This window comes from Monodon monoceros, unplaced genomic scaffold, assembly GCF_005190385.1.
Source record: "Monodon monoceros isolate NGI ecotype Baffin Bay Population unplaced genomic scaffold, NGI_Narwhal_1 Super_Scaffold_2, whole genome shotgun sequence".
In the NCBI taxonomy this organism is placed as follows: domain Eukaryota; kingdom Metazoa; phylum Chordata; class Mammalia; order Artiodactyla; family Monodontidae; genus Monodon; species Monodon monoceros.
The window spans coordinates 72,571,285-72,595,759 of NW_021703776.1; the positions used below are offsets into that span (position 1 = coordinate 72,571,285).

A 24,475-nucleotide genomic window follows, 5' to 3' on the forward strand; every position below is an offset into this window, starting at 1 on the left:
TAATATATATATATAGCTGAATCATTTTGCTGTACATCTGAAACTAACACAATATTGTAAATCAACTGTACTTCAATTGAAAAAAAAAGGAGAATGTTTTGGACTTGATTAGTAAATATACTTAACATTCTGGGATTTAAAAACATCTTTCCTAAAGTATCAAAGAAACTTAAAGACATAATTATTTGCCAAAAACTATGTCTAATTGACCAGTGATTTTTGTACATAATAAATAATAGAATCATTGACTAAAGGAAGCAACTATAAGTCTTTGGGGAAAGATAGCCTGATTTTTATAGTAGAATTTCCTAAATGAGAAGGTATATTTACCTCCAAACAAGGAGAAACCAATGGACACAATGATTTTAGATTAAGAGAAAACCTTTTGTGATATTTTTATACCAAAGACTATTAAAGAGGAATTCATTAAGGCACTAGAAGAAGTACTTTGACATGAAGGAGATCTGTCTTAGAGACCACAATAAAGAACAGAAATAGGGCTTCCCTGGTGGTGCAGTGGTTGAGGGTCCGCCTGCCGATGCAGGGGACACAGGTTCGTGGCCCGGTCTGGGAAGATCCCACATGCCGCGGGGCGGCTGGGCCCGTGAGCCATGGCTGCTGAGCCTGCGTGTCCGGAGCCTGTGCTCCGCAACGGGAGAGGCCACAACAGTGAGAGGCCCGAGTACCGAAAAAAAAAAAGAACAGAAATAAATATATAGTTCTTGAACATGAAGTGCTAATAGTGGTTCTTCTGTAGAGAAATTGATGCTCTGAATATATGTAATATCTTCTTTTCTCCTTTTAGATAAATGATTGCAGTACCAGTCATCTTCTGTTTTCTCCTTCAGATTCATTTTTAGCCTTTTATACCCTTACGTTCTACCCTGGGAGATGACTACTATAGACTTTTCCAGTCAGTTGTCTTGTCTTCTGTTTTCTGGTTGGGTTTAGCCAGTGGGAAGAAGCCTGGTAGAGGATTGTAGGACCTAGGGAGAGTGAGTTACCTGGCTGTACCCCTCCGTGAAAGCCACAGTATATCTATATGAATTTCACTCTCTCTATGGTTTTCACTTTCCTGGTTCTGGTAATTCCTTCTTGGCTCTTTCCATCTTGTGGATGGTAATGGTCCTAGGGAGCTGCACTATTCGTTATAATTACTCTATGCCCTTCCCACACTATTGTAAATAGTTCTTTTATTAAACTCTACTCAAAGTATTCTGATTTGGGTGTGGTATCTGCTTCCTGCTAGGACCCTGACTAGTATACATAACAGAATCCAGTGGGTGGTTGGAAGAGAGGAAAGAACCACCAGCCCAGGAGATCTGGACAGTAGCCCTGGCTCTGCCCTTACTCGTGAGAGACTGTAATCTCTTTACCTTTTGACAAATGAGGAATAGTAATATTAACCCTCCCCACTCTGAGGTGGTTTTGTGGTTATGTACATATATACATATTTAAGTTTCCCTGAATGCTTTTTGAAAAACAAGTTACCACAAACAAAAGGCGTTATTATCATTGTGCTCATGACCAGTTTGGAATGCCAAGTGAGGGGAGTAAAACCTTCTCGGTTGAGGTGATATGAATGGACAGGAAGTGACTGGCCTTTAAGCCTTAAATGACAAGGGTTTGCACTTGATTGGGAGCCCATGGAAAGCAGCCCCAAGTACGAAGGAAGCTATTTTACAAATTGAGATGGACCGCACTGCAGACTGTAATCTAGTCTTCCTTAGTTTGACTGTGCTTTGCTTCTTTCTCATTCTTGGTATTCAGCCCCTGATATGGATCATAACTTTGAGTACATCCAAGGGTTGCAACTCAAATGCCTTATCATCCATTTTACAAGATAAGAACCTTGGTTTACCAAGCAATCTGCCGCCTAAAGTCTTAGAGCCTGTCAGTTTAGTGGAACAGGGATGGAAATCAGGCATGCCTGTGCCGTACTGCTTACAAATTACTTGAGATTGAAATGTCCCCCTTTCTGCCTTTTAATAGTAGACCTATTAATAAAACTTCAGTACACCAGAAGTTTTGGAAAACTCTGGTTTAAAAGGAATTACAACAGAATTACTGCCCTAATCTTAGAGTTTCAAATAGTAGAGAGGTAGAAAAATACTTTTACAGTCTTATCACATGCTTTTTCAGGAATTTACGTACTAAACAGTTTAGATAGTTGGAGTGTAGCCTTCCAGGCCCCTCCTTGGGCACAATTCCAAGTGTAGTAAGTATGCGAACTACAAACTCTGTGAGGAAGAGAACCCAGTGACAGATAAAAGAGAAGATGGACCAGCTCTGAATTTGGGAGGGGCAAATAGGAGCAAATCTATACCTCTGTGTTTCCAAAGGGCTACATAGAGCCTTGTGAAGGGCATACAAACCACCAGATAGTTTTTTTGTTAATAAAACAGAGTTTGGCCCATAGTAGATGATAATCTGGAAAAGAAAAAAAGGTTAGGTGCCTTCTTAGTGTTATTTCACTTATCAATGTTATCTCGTAGAACAGTTTGTTTATGGATATTATAAGAGAGCTGAAACATTCTGTAGCTACTAATCAAACTTGGTCTAATATTGAAGTTTCTGTTTTTAATGTTGCTCATGTCTAGAATTTTGTTCCAGAGCCAAATGTTAAAAAGAGTTTGGAGTGGAACTGTGATTGCATAAGTGCTTTTTGTTACTACCACTGAAGAATTCTATGTCTTTGCTGTAAACATCCCTCAGAATGGCAGTGAGGTGCCTTGTCATATTCTTAGGAAGCCTTAGAGTAGTGCTGTCCAATAGAACTTTCTGTGATAATGGAGATGTTCTATAATAAAGCGTCTCTTGAGCGTATGTACTGGTGCTACCGAGGAACTGAATTTTTAATTTAAATTTAAATAGCCATACTTAGCTAGTGGCTACCATGTTGGGCAGCAAGGCTTAGAGGTAACTTTAATATTTTTACAAGTGACCAAAAAAGCAAAGTGACCTTTGGGACTTTTTCAAGCTGCATGTTAAACACTGCTTGAGGGCTTGGTCCTATATCCTATATCATCTCCATTTGTATCTCCAGTTACTTTTGTAGTCTATCAAAATAGTAAAGTTATTAAGAAAAGCTTATTCTGAGCTTTGTGTGACTTAAAATTTAAGATGGCAGGGAAATACAGTATTAAGGTTGGGAGGGCAGTGCTATCCTACTAGGGGCCATGTGGAAATGTGTGTGTAGGCTTTGTATTGTCACAGTGACTGGTCAGTGCCACTGGCCTTTAATACCTGGGGGCCAGGGATGTTAACTGTAGTGTTATCCTGCTTAAAATACCCATAGCGCCCTCATTGAGAAGTACTGTTGGATCTTTTTGATGGTAAGAGTTATATTACAATTGAGAAATCCTAGTATCCAAAGGGTTATCTCTTCTCTGAAAAACTCAGATATTTTAAAGACATTCTCTAAAGCTTCTGGCTATGAGGTTTTGTTCTATTCTGTAGCCTATGGTGTTGTGAATCTCGAGTCCTTTTCAGCAGCAACCAATTAATAGAACATTTAAATGTTGATGTTGGAAAACACTGAAGAAGCTATTTGTCATTTGCTTAGTGCAGAAGCAGTGAAACTGGAACCTTATCTCGTGTGCATAAAAATCCACAGGGATGATTGAAAAACTGTTCTGCTGCAAATGAGTGGAAGTAACAGGAGGTCTAATCATTGTCAGCTGAGTCCTCACCCAAACAATATGCGCCTCACTCTGCTTTAAAAGACAAATCAGTCAAACTATTTGTAGTTTTATGTGGGAAAATGCATGTGTTTATAGAATGTACTTCCAAATTTAAAGGCCACCTTCTTCCTGAAAGAACAAAGTAGAAAAGAAAACTACCAATGCTGTCAGTTGAATGGTTTTACTGCTGTTTTCTGTTATGGTCCCTGGAGCTCAGGTGTCTGTTTTCCTGGAAAGGAACCTTTCACTTGATAAATGAGCTGGAAAGAGAGGCTTTTATATCTATGTGAGTTACAGAAAGGACTAGTGGTTAGTAAAGGTGATAAAATTGCAGGGATCAGGTAATGATGCTTTCAGAAGCCATCCATGTAGGCAGTTAACAGAGCCTACATGGCTCTGTTAACAGCCTACATGTTTCTGGGCCAAGCTTGGGAAAAGGTATGTCTTATGTAACTGTCATAGTAACCAGAGACTGTTTCTGATACAGTCTAGTGTTACAGTGTTTCTATTTTTGTAACTGTGGGTGGTAGACTGATAATTGCGTTAATGTCAATATAGGGGGTATATTGACCACTTTTCCTTATTTTCCCCCTCAATGCCATAGTAATGGCAGGACCTTTATCTTGTTCTAGCAAAATATAATCTGATGTCTCTATCTTGCTTAAAGGCAAAACATAATAAAAACATATGGAAACCTGAAAAGACATCATGTTTTATAAATATACTTTCTTACACATTGAAGTTTCCCTAGTAATTTTTGCTGGAGATCAAGCAAGAAAGAATATCTGTTTTGGGGAGGAGATTTCAAGTGTCTAACGCAATATTGTTTTTATGCAGTATTTGGTTATGCTTACAAGCTTGTTAATTACCTTCAGTTGATAGCATAATTTATTTTTAATGCAGCCTATTTCAAATTGATTAGGTACATAGAATTTCTGCTACTTCCCTAAGGGCTGCAGTGTGTGTGTGTGTGTGTGTGTGTGTGTTAAAGGTAGAATCCCTTCAATGAAAAAATTGTGCAAATCAGTAATAACAAAATCTTATTTTTCTACAGTGCCAGATGAATTTACTGAATTAGTGTTTTAGAATGTGCTTTTTTTTTTAATGTTTCTTAGGAAGGGGTTCTAAATGGGTTGTCTGTAGGTCATAAATTGCTGCTATCTTGATTCATGTCACACGGAGGGTGTCTTTGCAGGGTGACTACAATCTTTAGAGACCTCACTTCCATTTTCAGTGGTTTCTACAAATTTAAGGTGGGGATCTCTCAAAATGATACCACCATTATCTATTGTCTACTTTTTAAATTGAGAAAACTGCCTTTTATGGTATCCTATTTTAGATTCTGTTTAGGTTCCTTGTTTGTTTCTTTTTTTCAAAGTTTCTTTATATTCATGTGGATGAATGTTGAATAGTATGGATAATATGTTTTCGACAGAATAACTTGATCCAGATGGAAAATGATTGCCTTTTGGATATATAGCAGTAAAATTGTTAAATTAAGGAGGAAAAAAGGCAAGTGTTCTGAAAATAATTTCTTGGACGGTGATAATCAGAGGTCTAGGGAGGTAGCTAAAGGGTTCTTTGACTTTGTTTTTGTATATCCATTTGGCTCAGAATTTTACCATTTTGTCATGTTGCCCATGGTCTCTGGAGAGAAAGGATGAAATATTCAGCTTGTTGAATCTCTTAATTCAGAAATGTGTTGTGTATGTTGAAAAGAAATGAACAGTCTATTGAAATTTTTTAAAACTCTGGTAAGATAGGCATTTTAATAATTTAGAGTCTTGATGGACTCTTTTTTATGCCTTTTAACATAGAGTCCATTATGATTTTATAGCAAAGATGGAGATAATGTAATATATGACAGTTTCTATCATAGTGTTTCAGTGTCTCTAACACATACTAAAGAATTCAATAAATGTTAGTTCTTGTCTTTTTTTTCTTTGAAAACCTTTTCTTTTGTTGAAAATGTAAAACAAGCATTCCTAGGATAATATTACATAATTTCTATAGTTATATTTTTTGTCACAATTCATACAAATACATTTGCATTTTACCAAAAAAGGAAAAAAGCCTCACTCCTCAGGCATTAACTCCAAATTCAAAAGCTTCATGCCTCCCACATACTTTTCCCCTAATTCTTTGCGTGCATCTAGAGGACTTATGTAACCAAGTTCTTGTTCTCAGGGAGAAAAATGTAGACGTTGTCATTGCACTATCCCCCCAAATGACCTAAATAATCTATCACCTTTAAGAAATCTGTCTTTGAATAGGCATTGATTGTAGTTGATGAGTATCTGAAAATAGACTTTTGATTATAGAAATAAAACATTTTTTCTTTTTTATACTTGTATTTTACGTTTAGTGTACTTACGTTTTATGTCTGGTGTTAAGAACTCTCTATGAGCCTTTATTTTTATCTTGTAATGCTTTAGAATAACTTAAAGAGAGTACTTAATTTTAAAAAATGTATAAGTTACAGTAAACAATTAAAAAGATGACATTTTTCATGGGCTATTTTGGATAGAAGAAAACATTTATGATACATTTCTATGAAGACTTGATTCAAGTATAATTAGGAGTATTTTAGGTAAATAGTATGTGGGAACCTAATATATTTTTAATTTCTTTAGATATTTTTAAAACATGGCTATGTTTAAGTGTTTTGCTACTGTATAATGTCTGGAATTCACTGGCCTCTGTATTTTGTTCATTGTTACATCATCTATCCTCAGTGTATACATATTTTTTAAAGAAACATACACACATTCCTAGAATGAGCATTCTCAATGAAATGCCCAGACATAGGTCTGTTGAATCTAATTTCACTGAAGCAGAAGGTATTTGTTAATACACTATAATATTGACAAAATAACTTTAAAAAATTTCTCCCATTTTATTTGATCATTATTTACTTATGATTCATTATGGGGGCAGATTTTTGATGTTAGTAATTCATATTATATAAATATAAAATGTAATATTATTTTAACATTGTACAGAGTGGAAAATCTAAAAGCTGTTGATCCTGAGTCTAGCCTCAGTTTCAAACTATTTCACCCTCAGTTATCTCCTGTGGTAATGAGACATAAATGGTCCCTGTTTTTCCTCTTTGTCTTTTTTTTTTTTTTTTTTTGCGGTACGCGGGCCTCTCACTGTTGTGGCCTCTCCTGTTGCGGAGCACAGGCTCCGGACGCGCAGGCTCAGCGGCCATGGCTCACGGGCCCAGCCGCTCCGCGGCATGTGGGATCTTCCCGGACCGGGGCACGAACCCGTGTCCCCTGCATCGGCAGGGGGACTCTCAACCACTGCACCACCAGGGAAGCCCTCTTCTTTGTCTTTACATTGGTTGTTACCATTAACATAAAAACATTTCCAGTTTTCACGATATATGTATCAGATTTTTATGAAACGCCAAGGGACATTTCTGATAGACTCCATGAGATTCAGTTCCTTCTTTGCATATTACACTTCCTGCCTAAGTGCTGATGGGCTGTGGAAATAATGACTAACGTGAAGCACTGTTTTAAGATACAGTGCTGAATTCCCAGACATAAATTTAAAAATAAATTATGCTCATGAAAAGTATGTAGGGCATGTTTCTGCTAAAAAAAAGTCCTGGGAAAAAAATCTGAATTGAATCGAGAAGATGGAGTACCATATAAAGAATGACTCAGTCAAAGGACAGATATTTGTTATTTTTTTTTCTTTAGGCATTTAACATATTAGAAAGCTGATGTATGAACAAATACATGGATCATAAATAGAAATGTTTCAGAGATGTTTTATTATTTAAGAAAAAGTCACTAATAATAATTTAATTAATAATAATAAATAATATTAACTCCTGACATTTTGCCATTTAGATGCTCTCACACATGAAATATGGGTAATAGGTTTCTGAGAGGTTCACATATTTCATGTCTGAGAAAACCTAAGGTACATTGTTGCCTAAAGTAGAATCCAAAATTCGATTTTGCTCTAATTCCAAGTAATTTTTCCACCTCATATCTTTTTCATAGTTGATTGATAGCGGAGTCGATGCTATTTATGCTGTTTATAGCAGAGTCCAATAAAATAAGGACCCTGCCTTTTTAAAGGACAGTGTCCATATTTTATTGGAAATAGTGAAGTTTTCAAAGGAGAAAAGTTGTTGCAAGTCTGTCACCCTCTTATATCTTTTAAAGTTTGAGAATGAACTCGTCCTTTCCTAGTTATTGTCCTTGTGTTTTAGGGATGCTGCCACCAGTTGGTAGCAGTGTAATATAATTATCTATTCTGAATGGTTTGTACATTTACTGAGATTCAAGGGGTTGGTTTCTATTCAAGTGTCTCCACTTATTCATTCAACAAGCATTGCTAGGCACTAGAGTTAATGAAATTTTTATTCTTTATATGCTGTTTTATCAAATTAAAAATTTAAACAAACTTGCATAAATGCCATTTAAAGTTAGTATTTCCCTACAAATTTAAGAACAGAAATATACTTCCTTTTTATCAATCCTTTATCATTCTTCTAGCCATTCTGACCCTAATTGTATGTATAGTTCCTGGTGACAGTATGCAATTTTTTTTTTTTTTGACAGTATGCAATTTTAATGTATTTCAGGACTAATTGAATATAGTCCCCTGTGCCATATAGTAGGTCCTTGTTGTTTATCTATTTTATGTATAGTCGTGTGTATCTGTTAATCCTAAACTCCTAATTTATCCCTCCCCCCCTTTCCCCTTTGGTAACCATAAGTTTGTTTTCTATGTCTGTGAGTCTTTTTCTGTTTTGTAAATAAGTTCATTTGTATCATTTTTTTAGATTCCACATATAAGTGATATCATATAATATTTGTCTTTCTCTGACTTACTTCACTTGTCTGATAATCCCTAGGTCCACCCATGTTGCTGCAAATGGCATTATTTCATCCTTTTTATGGCTGAGTAATATTCCATTATATCTATATATCTATATATATCTATAGATCTAGGTATATCTATCTATATCTATCTAGATCTAGATCTAGATCTAGATATCTCTATGTTATCTATCTATATTTATATCTCTCTATCACATCTTCTTTATCCATTCATCTGTTGATGGACATTTAGGTCTTTTGCCTCCTTAGGTAGATTTATTGCTAGGTATTTTATTCTTTTTGTTGCAATGGTAAATGGAATTGTTTCCTTAATTTCTCTTTCTGATCTTTTGTTTTTGTGTATAGGAATGCAAGACATTTCTGTGTAGTAATTTTGTATCCTGCAACTTTGCCAAATTCATTGATGAGCTCTAGTAGTTTTCTTATGGCATCTTTAGGGTTTTCTATGTATAGTATCATGTCAGCTGCAAACACTGACAGTTTTACTTCTTCCTTTTCCAATTTGGATTCCTTTCATTTCTTTTTCTGATTGTGGTAGTTAGGACTTCCAATACTATGTTGAATAAAAGTGGCGAGAATGGTCATCCTCGTCTTGTTCCTGATCTTAGAGGAAATGCTTTCAGCTTTTCACCATTGAGTGTGTTAGCTGTGGGTTTGTCATATATGGCCTTTATTATGTTGAGGTATGTTCCCTCTGTGCTTACTTTCTGGAGAGTTTTTTTTTCATCATAAATAGATGTTGAATTTTATCAAAAGCTTTTTCTGCATCTATTGAGATGATCATGTGGTTTTTATTCTTCAGTTTGTTAGTGTGGTGTATCACATTGATTGATTTGCGGATATTGAAAAATCCTTGCATCCCTTGGATAAATCCCACTTCATCATGGTGAATGGTCCTTTTAATGTATTGTTGGATTCGGCTTGGTAGTATTTTGTTGAGGATTTTTGCATCTCTTTTCATCAGTGATATTGGCCTGTAATTTTCTTTTATCTTGTAATAACTATAATGGAAAAGAATCTGAAAAAGAATATATATATATATATATATATAAAACCGAATCACTTTGCTGTACACCTGAAACTAACACAACATTGTAAATCAACTATACTTCATTTTTTAAAAAAGGCTAACTGGGGCTTCCCGGGTGGTGCAGTGGTTGAGAGTCCGCCTGCCGATGCAGGGGACGCGGGTTCGTGCCCCGGTCTGGGAAGATCCCACATGCCGCGGAGCGGCTGGGCCCGTGAGCCATGGCCGCTGAGCCTGCGCGTCCGGAGCCTGTGCTCCGCAACGGGAGAGGCCACAGCAGTGAGAGGCCCGCGTACCGCTAAAAAAAAAAAAAAAAAAAAAAAAGGCTAACTGGACCCTTAGCTGGTAGATTTTTATGGCTTTCAGCCTTTTAGGCTTATTTACATATAAAATGAAAATACCTTTTTTCTTATTTTTCTGGGTTGAATGTTTTCCACAGTGAACTCATTCTACTTTTGCAACAGTGACAAATCACATAAAATAGAAAGTGAAAATCATCAGTAGTTTTACTGCCAAAGTATCCACTGTATGCTTTTTTAAAGTGTCTTAAATTTTATTTTATTTAAAAATTTATTGAAAATTTTAAATTGTGGTAAAATGTACATAATGTAAAATTTACCATCGTAACTAGTTTCTAAGTGTACAGTTCCGTGCTGTTAAGTACGTTCACATTGTTGTGCAACCATTCTTCAGAACTTTTTTCATCTTGCTGAAGTGCTGTGCCCATTACAATTCCCCTTTCCCTTCCTCCCAGCCTCAGGCAACCACCCTTCTACTTTCTTCCTCTATGACTTACCGTAAATACTGCATATAAGTGGAATGATACAGTATTTGTCTTTCCATGACTGGCTTATTTCACTTAGATAATGTCCTCAAGATTCATCCATATTGTAGCATGTGTCAGAATTTCCTTCCTTTATCCCACTGTATGCTTTTCAAAAAAAAAAAAAACCCTCTAAAGTGTTATCATATTATTCCTATTGCTTTGCAATTTATTTTTGAAACCTAACAGTGTATTGCAGATGTCTTCCAGAAGACATCAATATTTATACACAATTATGAATATATCATTTACATTGCTACCAAGAACGGCATTCCTATTCCACAGATGGGGAAAATGAGAATTGGAGGTGAGTACCTTTCAGTTTACAAGTAGCAATGGCAGGGACAAAATGCAGGTCTGCTTGTTTCTAGAGGCAGACTGCAGTGTGGTTTGTATAGAGTAGGGATGTGATTACTGTAGAAAAATGAAGCAATTTTAAAGACACATTTCTGTGGTAGCTAAAGGATGATTGTGTTCCTTTGTTATGAGGAGGCTCCACAATTTGTATTTTATAGTTGCAGCAGACACAAATATCTGTCTCTAGAAGCATCTTCCAAGTATCATACTACATTAAATTTTCTCTTAAATCACTTGCATCTGTGTTAAGACTGGATATTTCTAAGGAGGCAGCAATTGTCCTAATCAGAAATATATTTTCATTGGCCTTTCAAAAAGCCACAGATAAAAGAGCAGAGAAGAAATTATCTGCTTCTTATCTGAAGGATAATGAAAAGTGAAAATTGCTGAAACTCTCAGTGAGCTACATCAGATATAATTAGTGTAGCTCGTTACAAGCATTTTAGAGCTAGAAAAGACCACAGAAATAATCTAAACCTACGTCTTAATTTCATGAAAATGAGGTACTGTTGTGAAATGGCTACCTGAAGTAGTTGACTATGCATTTAGGCTTGAAATCTAAGTTTCTTGTTTCTCAAGAGTTCTCTTTCATCTACTGTTGGTGAATGGGGTTAGATTTTCTCATACTAAACTAGCTATTACTTGTGTTTTATACTATGAGTGTACTTTGTATAAAGTTTCCTGGCTTATAGTATAATTGAGATTTGGAGGTCTTAATGATTTCCATTTTTATAGAATTTTTGAGGGCTACAGATGTATGTGGGTTGGAAACGTTTTTGTTACACTGTTAAAGTAGTTGATTTCTCACAAGTTGATTCAGCATTTACTACTAACTCTAACATGATAGGGAGTGAACAGGTAGTGTGGGCTATCAAGAGTAGGTGTTGCTCATAATATCATTAAAAAAGAAGGGAATTGGGGTACAAGTTTTCTTAAATTTCCAGCCCTGATCCGTCAAGCAGTTGTTGATGGAATCCATTACCTTTGTGAGCTTTGTTAATGGCAGAGACCTAATTGAAAATCAGAGTTCTTTCAGAGAAAGGTCAAATCAGCTAAAGATGATAGAACAGGCCTGGCAGACTGTAGTCTGAGGGCCACCTGTTTCTGCAAGCTAACAGTATTTTTTTAAAAAAAATATTTTAAGTAGTTTAAAAAAATCAAAAGAAGAAAAATATTTCATGATACATGAAAATGATAAGAAATCCAGTTTCACAGTCTAAAAATAAAGTTTTATCGGAATACAGCTACATATACTCATTTGTTTATGTGTTGTTTATGGTTACTTTTGCACTATAATGGCAGAATTGAGTAGTTGTGAGAGAGACTGGATGGTCCCACAGAATCTAAAATATTTAGTAGAAAGAGTGCCGGCCCCTGTTAAAACATCAGTATTATTTTATGTTTTGGAGTACCATGGAAATTTGTGGCTTTCTTTGCTTACCAAAAACTCTAGCTGAATGCTACTACATTTCTTGAAGGATTCTCCACTGTTTTTTTGCCTCAGGGACAACCCACAGTAGTCCATTCATGACTGTTTTTCATGACTTCCTTTGCTTATTTTCCCGTGGTTCCTTTTGCCAGCCAGGTGAACAGACCAAAACCACACAGGAAGGTCTGTGGTTTTTCTAAAGAAGCTTTCTACAGAAGGATATGTTTGGCTTGGGTACTTCTCTGTTGTAGAAACCTGGATTTTGCTTGTGATCTTTCCACTAGAGCTTTGATTCAAATATATATAAAATAACCCTCACTTTCAAAGTGTAAAATTAACAAACATTTATTGTTAGATTCATATTTGTGGGCAGAAAATCTTAATCTTTCATGTTTTTACCAGACATTTTAATAATGTTAGTTATGTTTTTCACGACTCTTAATTTTACATCAAGGTTAGTTGATGGTTATTCTTTTTCATTGGGTAGCCTTAAACATTTAAGCCAATGTCTCGTTTTACAGTAATCTTTTTAAAAAAAATTTATTTATTTTATTTATTTATTTTTGGCTGTGTTGGGTCTTCGTTGCTGTCCACGGGCTTTCTCTAGTTGCAGCGAGCGGAGGCTACTCTTTGTTGCAGTGCCCGGGCTTCTCATTGTGGTGGCTTCTCTCGTTGTGGAGCGTGGGCTCTAGGCGCGTGGGCTTCAGTAGTTGCAGCATGCAGGCTCAGTAGTTGTGGCTCCCGGGCTCTAGAGCACAGGCTCAGTAGTTGTGGCGCACGGGCTTAGTTGCTCCGCAGTATGTGGGATCTTCCTGGACCAGGGATCGAACACGTGTCCCCTGCATTGGCAGGCAGATTCTTAACCACTGTGCCACCAGGGAAGCCCTACAGTAATCTTTTGATAGAATAAAAACATCAATGGTATTCCACCTCTTATAAAAGTTATTTCCCTCTTCTCTCCATCTGTGTTTACTTGATGTCAGTTCTCTTGGGGCTCGTGTAAGAAAGGAGTGGCCCTGCTACTTAAAGTCTGCGTTTTACAGCTACTGAGAGTTTTGGATTCTGCCACCGTTCTTCTCAAGCATAGCAAACAGGTGTTGCCTATCTAGAAATAACCCTTATCTGAAGGTTTGGAGTTGGGTAAAGCAGATCTTTTCTCAGGTTTCAGCTTGCCTTTGGTCATAATTGTGCTTTTGTGCTTGATGGGGAAGGTTCTTAATTTTGTCTTGGAGAATGTATAGCACTGGTCTGGGCCATGGTATTGAGTTAAACAGTCCCCGTCTTACTGCATAGGGCTGTTTTGTTATCTGGTTGGTGCTTGATGCTTCTCTGTCTTAGCTTACTTAAACATTTCGAGGTATGGAGAGCTCACTCATGGGAGGAGATGGGCCCATGCTGTTAGAATCTTCTTCAGTCAGAGAACTCATTTTGCAGTGGAGTCTTCTCACATTATGGAATAGGCCATGTGGTAATGGTGCAGCTCAGTAAGCAAAACCAGTGAAGGATGACAGAACATGAAAAGGAAATACTGAGGTGGATGCAGGCTGGAGTGGGTGGTAAGAAGCATGGGTGAGCATCAACTTGTTAGGTAACCTTTGTTCTGACTTAGAGTAAAGGGACGTTTGGATGAAGCATACCATTAAGGCATTTTGACATAACTGACTTGTTGGTGAGGAGGGTGAGAATAGAGACTGGAGGGAAAACCCCATATTATCGTTTCTGGAGTAACAGGGTAAGCATTTTTAATCCAGTCCTGGGCTTGGGGTTTTAAAATGTGCAATAAAGTGAGTTATTGTATGGGTTGGAAATACAATGTAAGATACTATGGTAAAATTATGGTAGGGCTTCCCTGGTGGTGCAGTGGTTGAGGGTCCGCCTGCCGATGCAGGGGACACGGGTTCGCGCCCCAGTCCGGGACGATCCCACATGCCGTGGAGCAGCTAGGCCCGTGAGCCATGGCCGCTGAGCCTGCGCGTCTGGAGCCTGTGCTCCGCAACGGCAGAGGCCACAACAGTGAGAGGCCCGCGTACCGCGAAAAACACACAAAACAACAACAACAACAACAAAAATTATGGTAAATGGTTTTATGGTACATTCTCCTTTTCTGAGGAGGGTAAAGGGCTATGGACTCCCACACCAAGAACTACTCCAGATAGGAAAGCCATGGCGGAGAAAGAGAGGAGATGTGTGTCTCAGTCTGAGCTGTCATCTCCAGAAAACTTGGCACTCCCTGTCCAGGCTGTCTCAGTCATGTTTTGGAAGGAGGGGTCACCTTCAGAAGCTTTATTGCTGGCACCCAGGCCTTGTTGTCCTAAGAGGTATGACCCACCAGGGCATGAACTCTCCAGTAGGCTTGGCCTCCAACAGTTATTTCTGTTGTGTTTCATGAATGTTTGTATTTGTCTGTTCACCCCTAGGCTGAGTTACTGGGGCCTGTTTAGGGAGGAACAGTGCCTGAACAGTTGGAAGAGTCAGCCATTCAGCGTGAATGCACTGGTTTTGGACAATACCTGCTGGCTCCCTGGCTTCCCACCCTTGAGGTGGGGCTGTTCCCAAAGCCCTGTCAGCATGGAGGAGGGGATGCTGTGGGCTGGAGTAGGAGGAAGAGCTCCCTGGCGGGAGTTACTTGAGTTTTCTCATCCAGCTGTAATTGGTTTAAAGTAGAATCCTGTATCATTGGATTTGAACTGGATTTTAGGGGTCATCCAGTTCAACCTCCTCATTTTGCCCATTGGGAATAGACACCTGTGAGGATTCCAGGACTTATCCCAGACCAGAGAGGTAATGAGTGGCAGTGTAGAGGCTAGACCCCAGGCCTGCTGATTCAGTAACTATGCTTCTTCCGGCTTGGACTGTGAAGGGGTCAATTGTAGCATGAATCTGGGATGCGGTTTGGGGGTGCAGCATGGGTTGCTCCTGAGTCAGTAAGTTACACTTAGGACAGTGGTCCCTGAGCTGTAGGCTGGAACAGGTGACCTGCAAAGGACCTCTGACGCCCATGACTTGTAAGTACATTTTGGAGAGTGCTGTGATGTGATCGTTTCCGTGTCCGAGGAGTGCGTCTAGGCATACTAGCGAGTCTCCTTTGCCAGGGGTGAGATGAGGCAAGAGAAGATTCCTGGGGAGGAAGGCAGGGGCGTCTAGTTGAAAGTGCTCTCCTCCTGAGTGAGCTTTGAAGTTGCAGTCAGAGGAACCTGCTCAGACTCTTTAGAGGCCAGACAAGTAGTATCTACTGTGACATTTGGAAACTGAAAAGTAGAGAGGGAGGGACATAGTGGTTGCTAGGAGTGTGCAGGTTGTACATAGTACAGGTCCTTTTATGGTTATAGCTTTCTGCACTTGAGTACTTATTTCTGCCTAACTGGCTAATGCAGCTCTCATTTTAAGCTATCACAATGACTGCACGCCTTATCCCTTTCATTCTGGTTATCTGTTTAATTTTTCTGCATGTTGGAATTGAAGATGGACTATAAAAAGAGAATTTTTGTAAATTCTGAATTTTTATTAATACATGGCTTATTAGAATATCTGGCAAACTGCAGGGTTGGAAAGAATGAACCTAGTTTTTGGAAACAGTTTTTCTTGTTCTGCTTCCATTTATTGATCACCTACTCTATGGAGGTAGTGTGTGTAGTCGTTAAGCACAAGGACTCTGAACGACACTACTTGGGTTAAAACCTGGCTCTGTTATGTATAGTGTGTGACCTCAGGTAAGTTACATACCCTCCATGCCTCATTTTCCTCACTTATAAAATGAAGATAATACCTCACAGGGTTGTTGTGAGGGTTAAGTAAGTTATTAATATATGAGTTAGAACAGTGCCTGGTCCACATTAAGTGCTGTTTACATATTAGCTGTTATCACATCCCAGGCATTGATCTAGGCCCTTTGTCACTTAACTTATGAGGCAACTGAAGTCAAGAGAGATTTAAAAACTTGCTTAAGATCATCCAGCTAAGAAGTGGCTAAGCTGTGGCTTAAACCTTCTCTGTCTGACACAGGGCCTGGCTCTCAACCACTCTGCTGGCTTTCTGAGGTGTGGCAAATCACTAAACTGTATTGTAGGTTTTATAGCTATCTACCCATCTATCCATCTATCTTCTACTTTCTAATTTGGATTTTTCATTATGTTCTCATTTTGTTAATAAAATGCATTTCCTTAAAATATCTGTGACTTAAGAGTTATAAATAAAATATAAAAGATAAAAATAAAACAGTTGCTCTTACAATAATGCTGCTCAAATAATTAAAGAACTTTAAAAATCCATGCTAACAGTACTAAATTGTGAAAGGCTTAAAACGTCATTTCATGTGACATCTGATGATGGCTCAGTGTTGCCACACACATTTAAGTTGCGTGGAAATTAAGACTGTTATTATTAGGCATTTTAAACATACCATTTTAAAACAATCATGGCATTAATGTTTTAACCATTTGCACATTTTAATTACCAGGAAGAAAGTATATCAAATTTTTATAGCTCATGGAAGGCTCCCCAGCCAGTACCCTAGATTGAGACAAAGAGAATTAAAGCCCAAGAAGTGAGACAAGGCTGCTTAGCAACAATGACAGGTGAGGTTGATGGGAATTAACAGCTTTTGACTGTTAGCAGAATGGCAGTGTAATGGGATCTGCTTATGGTAATGAAGCCTTGACTAGATGGCTGAATGTAATGATACTTTCTCATTTATTTCATAAAATTATAGATGATATTGAGCCCAGAATGTTTAGATTTCTGTACTATTTATACTTTTGATATTGTATTGAAAATTAGAATCATATTGTATAGTATTGTCAACTTTGTAATTATCTCATGGGGAAATGTATTCAATGGAAAGGAAAGTAGCAAAGTAAAAGCAAAACAAAACATCCTGCTACTCCAGTAAAACCACTCAAAACACCAATACCTTATCTTTCTCAAAGTAGCTGCAGTTTAAGGGAGCATTAATATGTCTCTAAATTGGAAATTGTCCAACTGTTCAGGTTGCTGAAAAAAAAAGAAAGCCGATAAAAAATTTAAAAATTTATTTATATCTTGTCTCTGGACAAGGTCTAAAGAAATGTTGTATCAAGATGAAGTAACCATTCTTAAGGTTTCTTTAGCCAGGACACACTCAAGATCAAAACAATTGACAATGAAGGGAAAGATGGCTCAATGCATGTGACAATGTGACATTAAAGATTACATCAGATGCAGTCTGTCTCAGGAATGACCATATGTCCTTTCCATCTGATGTCTGTTTCAGGACTCAGACAAATGAGTTAAAGGTTTTAGATATGCTTTAAAGGATAGTTCTTTCATCACCTGTATTAGGTTTATTTACAAATCAAATGTTTCAAATTGATCACATGTGCATACTATCAAAGGAATGAACGTAATGACGATATTTTTCCTAAAAATTTGGATGCTGATTCATTTCAGGTTATGTGGGTTTGTAACCCTGAGTACTAGGATGAAGTATAGATATCTTGTGGTTTTTTTTTTTTTTTTTTTGCGGTACGCGGGCCTCTCACTGTTGTGGCCTCTCCTGGCTCCGGACGCGCAGGCTCAGCGGCCATGGCTCACGGGCCCAGCCGCTCCGCGGCATGTGGGATCTTCCCGGACCGGGGCACGAACCCGTGTCCCCTGCATCGGCAGGCGGACTCTCAACCACTGCGCCACCAGGGAAGCCCTCTTGTGTTCTTTTCACTTAAAGAAAGAAGAGAATTTATTTTTTCCCTAGTTTTAAACTAATACTACAGGAATGAAATGGGAAGAAATAATAGTTCTTTTCTAAGAAAGACTTTTCTAAGGATGGCTTTAAAAGAACAGGCAAAGGAGAGCAGAGCCATGACCGTTGCAGCTTGAATCGAGATAAGCAGAAGTGTGTGTGCTCAATGTCACATGGCAGGAGGCTTTCCCCAGAGTGGTTTGCCTGTCCAGGGAGCTGTTTCATTTTGTGTCTGATAGAGTTTTACTTTGGAAAGTACCCGGTTCCCTGCCTGCTGCTTCATTATGGATTATACAGGTAAAATTAAATTGAAAATATTTTCCAGCCATGTAGAATTACTTAAAATATACTATTTTGAATTAGTATTTTAAAAATTACATTGGTTATGTTTGTAAATAATGTATTTTAAAAATTATTATGCATGAATTTATTCCTGAGTGTGTATGAATTTGTCGTATACAAATTGTGATTAATTTAGGATAAGTACTTAAGGGAATTTCTCAGACATACCCTTGTTGTTTCTTCTATTTCAGTTTGGGTCCTACTCAAACAGACTTAAAATGAACTGCAATCCATATTTAATCTACATTTCTACCCTCTGGGCCAGAATGTTTAGAATACAAATATCTGAGTTCAGATTATGCCACAGAGAGAATAAAATATATACACAGTCTACAGAGATTGTAAAACGTTTTTGCCATTGTGTTGGTTTTCTTGTGCATGTGTGTGGCCTGACCTTTTAGATGCGGTTGACGTAGTGAAGTGAATTGGAGAATTTCAGTTTTTATCCTAAATTTTCTGAGTGTAACTGACCTCTTCCTTTTTTAAACTGCTTAGCCTTGTTCTCAGTTTCTAGTTTCACTGAGTGGTAAGTTGGTACAAGAATAAAGTTAAGGTGAAGTTAACAAGGGGCGGTGTTTCTTGATGATTAAGTGGGGGCTTTCTTTAGATTGGATGGGGTGAAGGTGGGGTTGGGAGGTAAGGTGGTGGTAAGGAGATATGGACGTGGATCTTTGCCCAAAACTTGTGCAGGTAATTCAAAATTATACTACCGTAAATTCGAACTTTTGGGTAACAGTGACACTGTTTTCTGACAGATTCATCTTAAACTAAACAACTAAGACTTTGGAAGATTTTTCCACCAGGGCAGGGACCTACTTTCCATACCCCGAATAATGACAAAATCCCAGTGTGTGTTTAAATTAAGCATTATTTACATGTTCTTTATAAATGATCCCTTTTGATCTATGGATGGATCTTTGGCAAGATAGCTAATTATGGTGAGAAAATTAATTTTTTTGTGAAGTTGTTAATAAAATGCCATTTTTAGGCACTTGCTATGTAAAGGACTTCTGTGGTAAATGTATTTTGAAGCTAAAACATTTAAAAGTAATTAATTATCCCAAATACCCAAATATGTTTTTTCTATAAATCCATATTTCCTATTTTAGAGTTCCTTTAAATCAAATAGCATAGTAGTATCTCTTTCTCTCCTTCTCTCTCGCTCTCTCTGGATTTTGAATTTCTTTTCCTTATACATTAGTGTACTAGAATTTCATTCCAGGGCTCTGAAATAGCATATAATTACCTGTTAGAAGGCTCACTGTATGTGTGATACTATGTTGAAGCAGAAAGGGCTACACTTTATAGACATATACAAAGAAATCAAATTTCTATAATCCTACCAGGGAGCTTTACTATGAGTTTGTTTTTAATTATATATTTGTACCTTTTTTCCAAAGAACAGAATCATTGATTTTTTTTTCATTTTTCTATAGTTTATGTATTGCCATTAAAACACTTCTTTGTTGTTTTTAAGTAATACTTTATAAATGCATAGGTGGTATTTTAAAATACACACAACTTTAACATGCTAAATACACATCAAGAGGAATAGTAAGAAAATAAAGCTTTAATGTGAACAAAGGATACAGCTCCAGAGAAATTCCAGATATGACACTTTTAAAATTAGGTCTTGTATGTACTCTGAAGAGAATATGTGGTTTAAGTTCTTACCAAACTAATAGAGATAACATTTATTAAGCTAGTTGTCTGATGTGGTAGGAAGCTATTTTGAGTATTGTCTTCTGTGGTGATTTTTATAAACATTTACATATTTGCAAATATAGGTATATTTAGTCTATTAAACTTTGAAGAAAAGAACACACATGTTTTCAGTTCATGGAAGAGTGAATTCTTTTGCATTAGAAAAGAGAATTTATTTCAGTTCAGCACAACCACTTTTGTACTAATGACAGCATCATAGCACTAAAGGGGATATCTTCCAGTAGAAAACTGAGTCTTGAATATTCAAGAATAGATGTATTTTATTTTGTTTTTCTGGAAAGCTTTCCCCCATGTGGTTTCCATGTTACCCATGTGGTTTCCTCTCAGTTTTTTCAGGTCTTTGTTGAAATGTCATCCTTTTAGGGTGACATTATCTGACAGTTTTACCTAAAATAACCCTCCCATTCAATCACTCCTCGTTAATTCCTCTTATTTTTCTTTATAACACGTACCACCACTTGATATATTACGTATTTGTTTGTCCATCTCACCCTCTAGAACATAAGCTCCAAAGAGGAGAGAGTTTGTTCATGGCTGTATCCCTAGAGTGCAGAACAGTAGGCTTTCAGGAAATAGTTGTTGAGTCAATTTATGAATGGGGTTTCTTCTAAAAATTACTATTGACTTACTTTAAGATTGTCACTATTATCTTTCTTTATCAGCAACATTCTAATTTAACAATAATTATTTTGACCACTAAATTATTTTGAATATTGATCTCTTCTTTCATTGCTAATTTTATCCTGAAATTCACAGTACTCACTTTACTAATGGAGGGGCAGGGTCACAGGCAGGCAGGGTCGCAGGCATGCATAATTAGACATAATTGATAACCCAACGATCACTTTGGTTTTGGAATGTATTATGTGATTTTTTTGAAGGGGCGTGGAGGACATCAGTCAGTTTTATTCTTCCTTCATTTTCTTTCATTATGTTTTCCTTAGGCAGGCCATTAATATTTGTCTTCATTTTCTCAGCTCATGCCAGCTGCCCAGAGGAAAGAACGGGAGAAAACTAAAATTTTGGCAACTGTTTTGTCAAAGATGGGTCTTTAGCCATATGGATCCCAACCTTCTGAAGTGTTTAGAAATACCTCAGGCATCCAGAGGTTATAGAAACCTTAATAGGAGTCAGAGGTTGTCATATGTGTCCAGATTGCTGGCAAGTGAGACCTAATGTGTTTTTTTAAAATATATATATAAATTTATTTAATTAATTTAATTTTTGGCTGCATCGGGTCTTCGTTGCTGGGCGTGGGCTTTCTCTAGTGCGGCGAGTAGCAGCTGCTCTTCGTTGTGGTGCGCGGGCCTCTCATTGCGGTGGCTTCTCTTGTTGCGGAGCATGGGCTCTAGGCATGCAGGCTTCAGTAGTTGTGGCATGTAGGCTCAGTAGTTGTGGCGCATGGGCTTAGTTGCTCCGTGGCATGTGAGATCTTCCCGGACCAGGGCTCGAACCCATGTCCCCTGCATTGGCAGGGGGATTCTTAACCACTGCGCTACCGGGAAAGTCCAGAGACCTAACGTTTTTAACATACTGATCCTGCTATAGTTATCTAAAAAGTAGACGTCTTGAAAAATATTGCAGCCTTTAACTTACTCTTAGAAATCTGTGCCAAGAAATAAGTATAGGCACTCAGAAAAATGTATTTATATATGCATATATACACCCTCACATATAAGCTGAAGAAAGAGCTACATCAGTGAGTCAGCAAGAAGTTGTCGCATATAGACTATGGCCTCTGGTGGGAAGTACCAGTTGTCACTCGGTATCTGTGGCGGATTGGTTTCAGGACTGCCCTCACCCCCAAATCCACGGATGCTCAAATCCCTTATATAAAATCGTGTAGTATTTACATATAACCTACATGCATATTTTAAATCATCTCGAGTTTACTTATAATACCTAATATGATATAAATGCTATGTAAGTTGTTGTAAATACAGTGTAAATGCTATGTCAATAGTGTGCATCAAATTCAAGTTTTGCTTCTGGAACTTTCTGGAATTTTTTTTTTACCGAATATTTTGATCCGCAGTTGGTTGAATCCATGGATGTGGAACCAGTGGATGTGGAGGACTAACTATATCTCTACCCAGGGATCATTTTCTCATCCTACTTTTCCTTTTGCCTTTCTGATGGCCACATCCACCCCCATGTGTGTGACTATTCATGTGCAACATCTGGGATGCAATTTGAAATAGATCTTATGTTAAGATACTATTCTGGTTTCAACCCTTTTGAAGTGTATTGCCCTTTCCCACTTCCTGCAGTTGTGTCTCAACACTATTATTGATACAGGCATACCCCATTTTATTGAGCTTTCTTTAATTGCTCTTTGCAGAAATTGCATCTTTTTACAAATTGAAAGTTTGTGGCAACCCTGCTTCAAGAAAGTCTATCAGCACCATTTTTCCAACAGATTTGCTCACTCTGTGTCTCTGTCTCACATTTTGGTAATTCTCAACATATTTCAAACTTTTTCATTATTGTTACATTTGTTTTGATGGTGACCTGCGATCAGTGATCTTTGGTGTTACTACTACAACTCGCTGAAGGCTCAGATGATGGTTAGCATTTTTTAGCAATAAAGTATTTTAAAATTAACATTTTTTTTTTTTAGGCATAGTGCTGTGGCACTTAATAGACTACGGTACAGTGTAAACATAACTTGTGTATGCACTGGGAAACCAAAAAAGTTGTGTGACTTGCTTTATTGTTATGGTGTGGATCCGAACCCACAGTATCTCTGAGGTATGCCTGTGTTCTCCATTGGTTGTTGACCTGGGCCACTTATTTTTGGGAGGGATGCATTTTTCTTAAGTTTTGTAATTTTCAGTGTAGTCCTTTCTGTCATTTTTAGTTTTTTTGGTGACCCTTCTCTTTTAAGAATTTTCTTCTCCATATTTTCAGTTGATTTCTATTTTCCTTTCATTTTAGTTGAATTCTTAAAATATAATTTTGGTAATTATTTTTTTATTTTTCAAGAGACATTATAGAAGAGTAGTTAAGAGTCTATGTGTTGGAATCAGACTGCCTGGGCTTGAATCCCAGCTTATCACTTAGTAAGCAGTGTGACCACTGTCTATCAAATGTGGATAACCCTACCTTGTAGGGTTTTTATGAAGATTACATAAGCTGATACATGTGAAGTTCCCAAAATAATACCTGGCACATAGTAAACATTTAGTAAATATTAGTTATTATTATCTTAGCTACAACAAAGTATTTATTCTTATGTATAATCTTTGCAATTTCTTCATAATGGTTCAGCATTTTCAGTAAGATAAAGGTCAAATTACCTTGAATAAATTATGCACATCCATACAATGGAATATTGTGTAACCATTTAAAGATGAGATGGATCTACATATACTGACCAGAGAGTTATTAATGATATTTTTTAGATGGTAATTTGCAGTTCCACAATCATATAAGAATTTAATGTTTAAAAACTGTGTTATATAAAGACATGTCTTTGTAAACTTTAGAAAATATTGGAAAGAGTATATACCTTAGATGAGTGGATGGAAAAGAAACTTGAGCTTTTGAACTTCCTATTTTATATGATTTTAAAAGTGGGATTATTGAAAAAATATACTTTTTATGCATTTCAATATTTTAAAAATATTAGAACAAAGCTTTCTTTGCTTGTGTTGGATAGACATTCTAGTTAAAGTCTATGCACTTATAGCTTTTAGAAAAAAACAGATTTCTAAGAGTAAAGGTAATGCAGGTAATGAGTCAAGAGACAAAATAATAATATCTTCTTTGTGTTGATGGATGAAGAAGAATTATGCCCACTTGCACACAGGTGTACACTGGTGTGTGCACACAGCGTTAACATGACTGCGTTACTTGGGAGAAATGACAGGAATTCTCACAAGGTAAAATGAAGAAAAATAAGGCAAAAGAGACGGGATAGGAGAAATATGTGTACATACATAAATTCCTAGAGTATAGAATGGTGGTTTTCACATTTGAATAATAGTTGCAAAATAAATAATAATGTATTCACTAACATTTGAGTGCTCACTGGGTGTTAAGCAGTGTTCTAAGTGCTTATAGTATTATTTTACTGTTACATTTGCTTGTGAATTTATATGCCCAGAAAGTGTGTGGAATACTTTACATATTTTCACATATTTGTGGTTGAGTGTACAACCCCTGATCTGTTAGTCTACCGCAAGCCTACTGAAAAAACAGTGAGCTCTGAAGTTATTTTAAAAGGTAGGTTATTTTTCTCATTTCTGATATTCTTAATTCCCTTGAAAAGTTCTGCTTGCTGCCTAAAACCAAGAACGCTGATTTGCATACCTTTGTGGTTGGTTGCTATAAAGCCAATATTTAAATTTCTTTGAGGTCTCTTTTAGTGCCTGGTATCACAGGATGAAGATCTTGTCAGGAGGGTGAATATATATGTGGCTCTTGGTCTTGTGCATTTTGGGACGAAGGAATTCCCCTTTGAATTGCCTGCTCCCCTGAAGCCCCTGGAGCCTCTGGCTCAAGCA

General features: G+C 37.2%; 1 protein-coding gene across 4 annotated transcripts in view; it reads left to right on the forward strand.

Moving 5' to 3' along the window:
* Nucleotides 1-24,475, forward strand: part of ST7 (suppression of tumorigenicity 7) — a 253,601-nt gene that overhangs the window by 26,753 nt on the left and 202,373 nt on the right. The window lies entirely within an intron of this gene.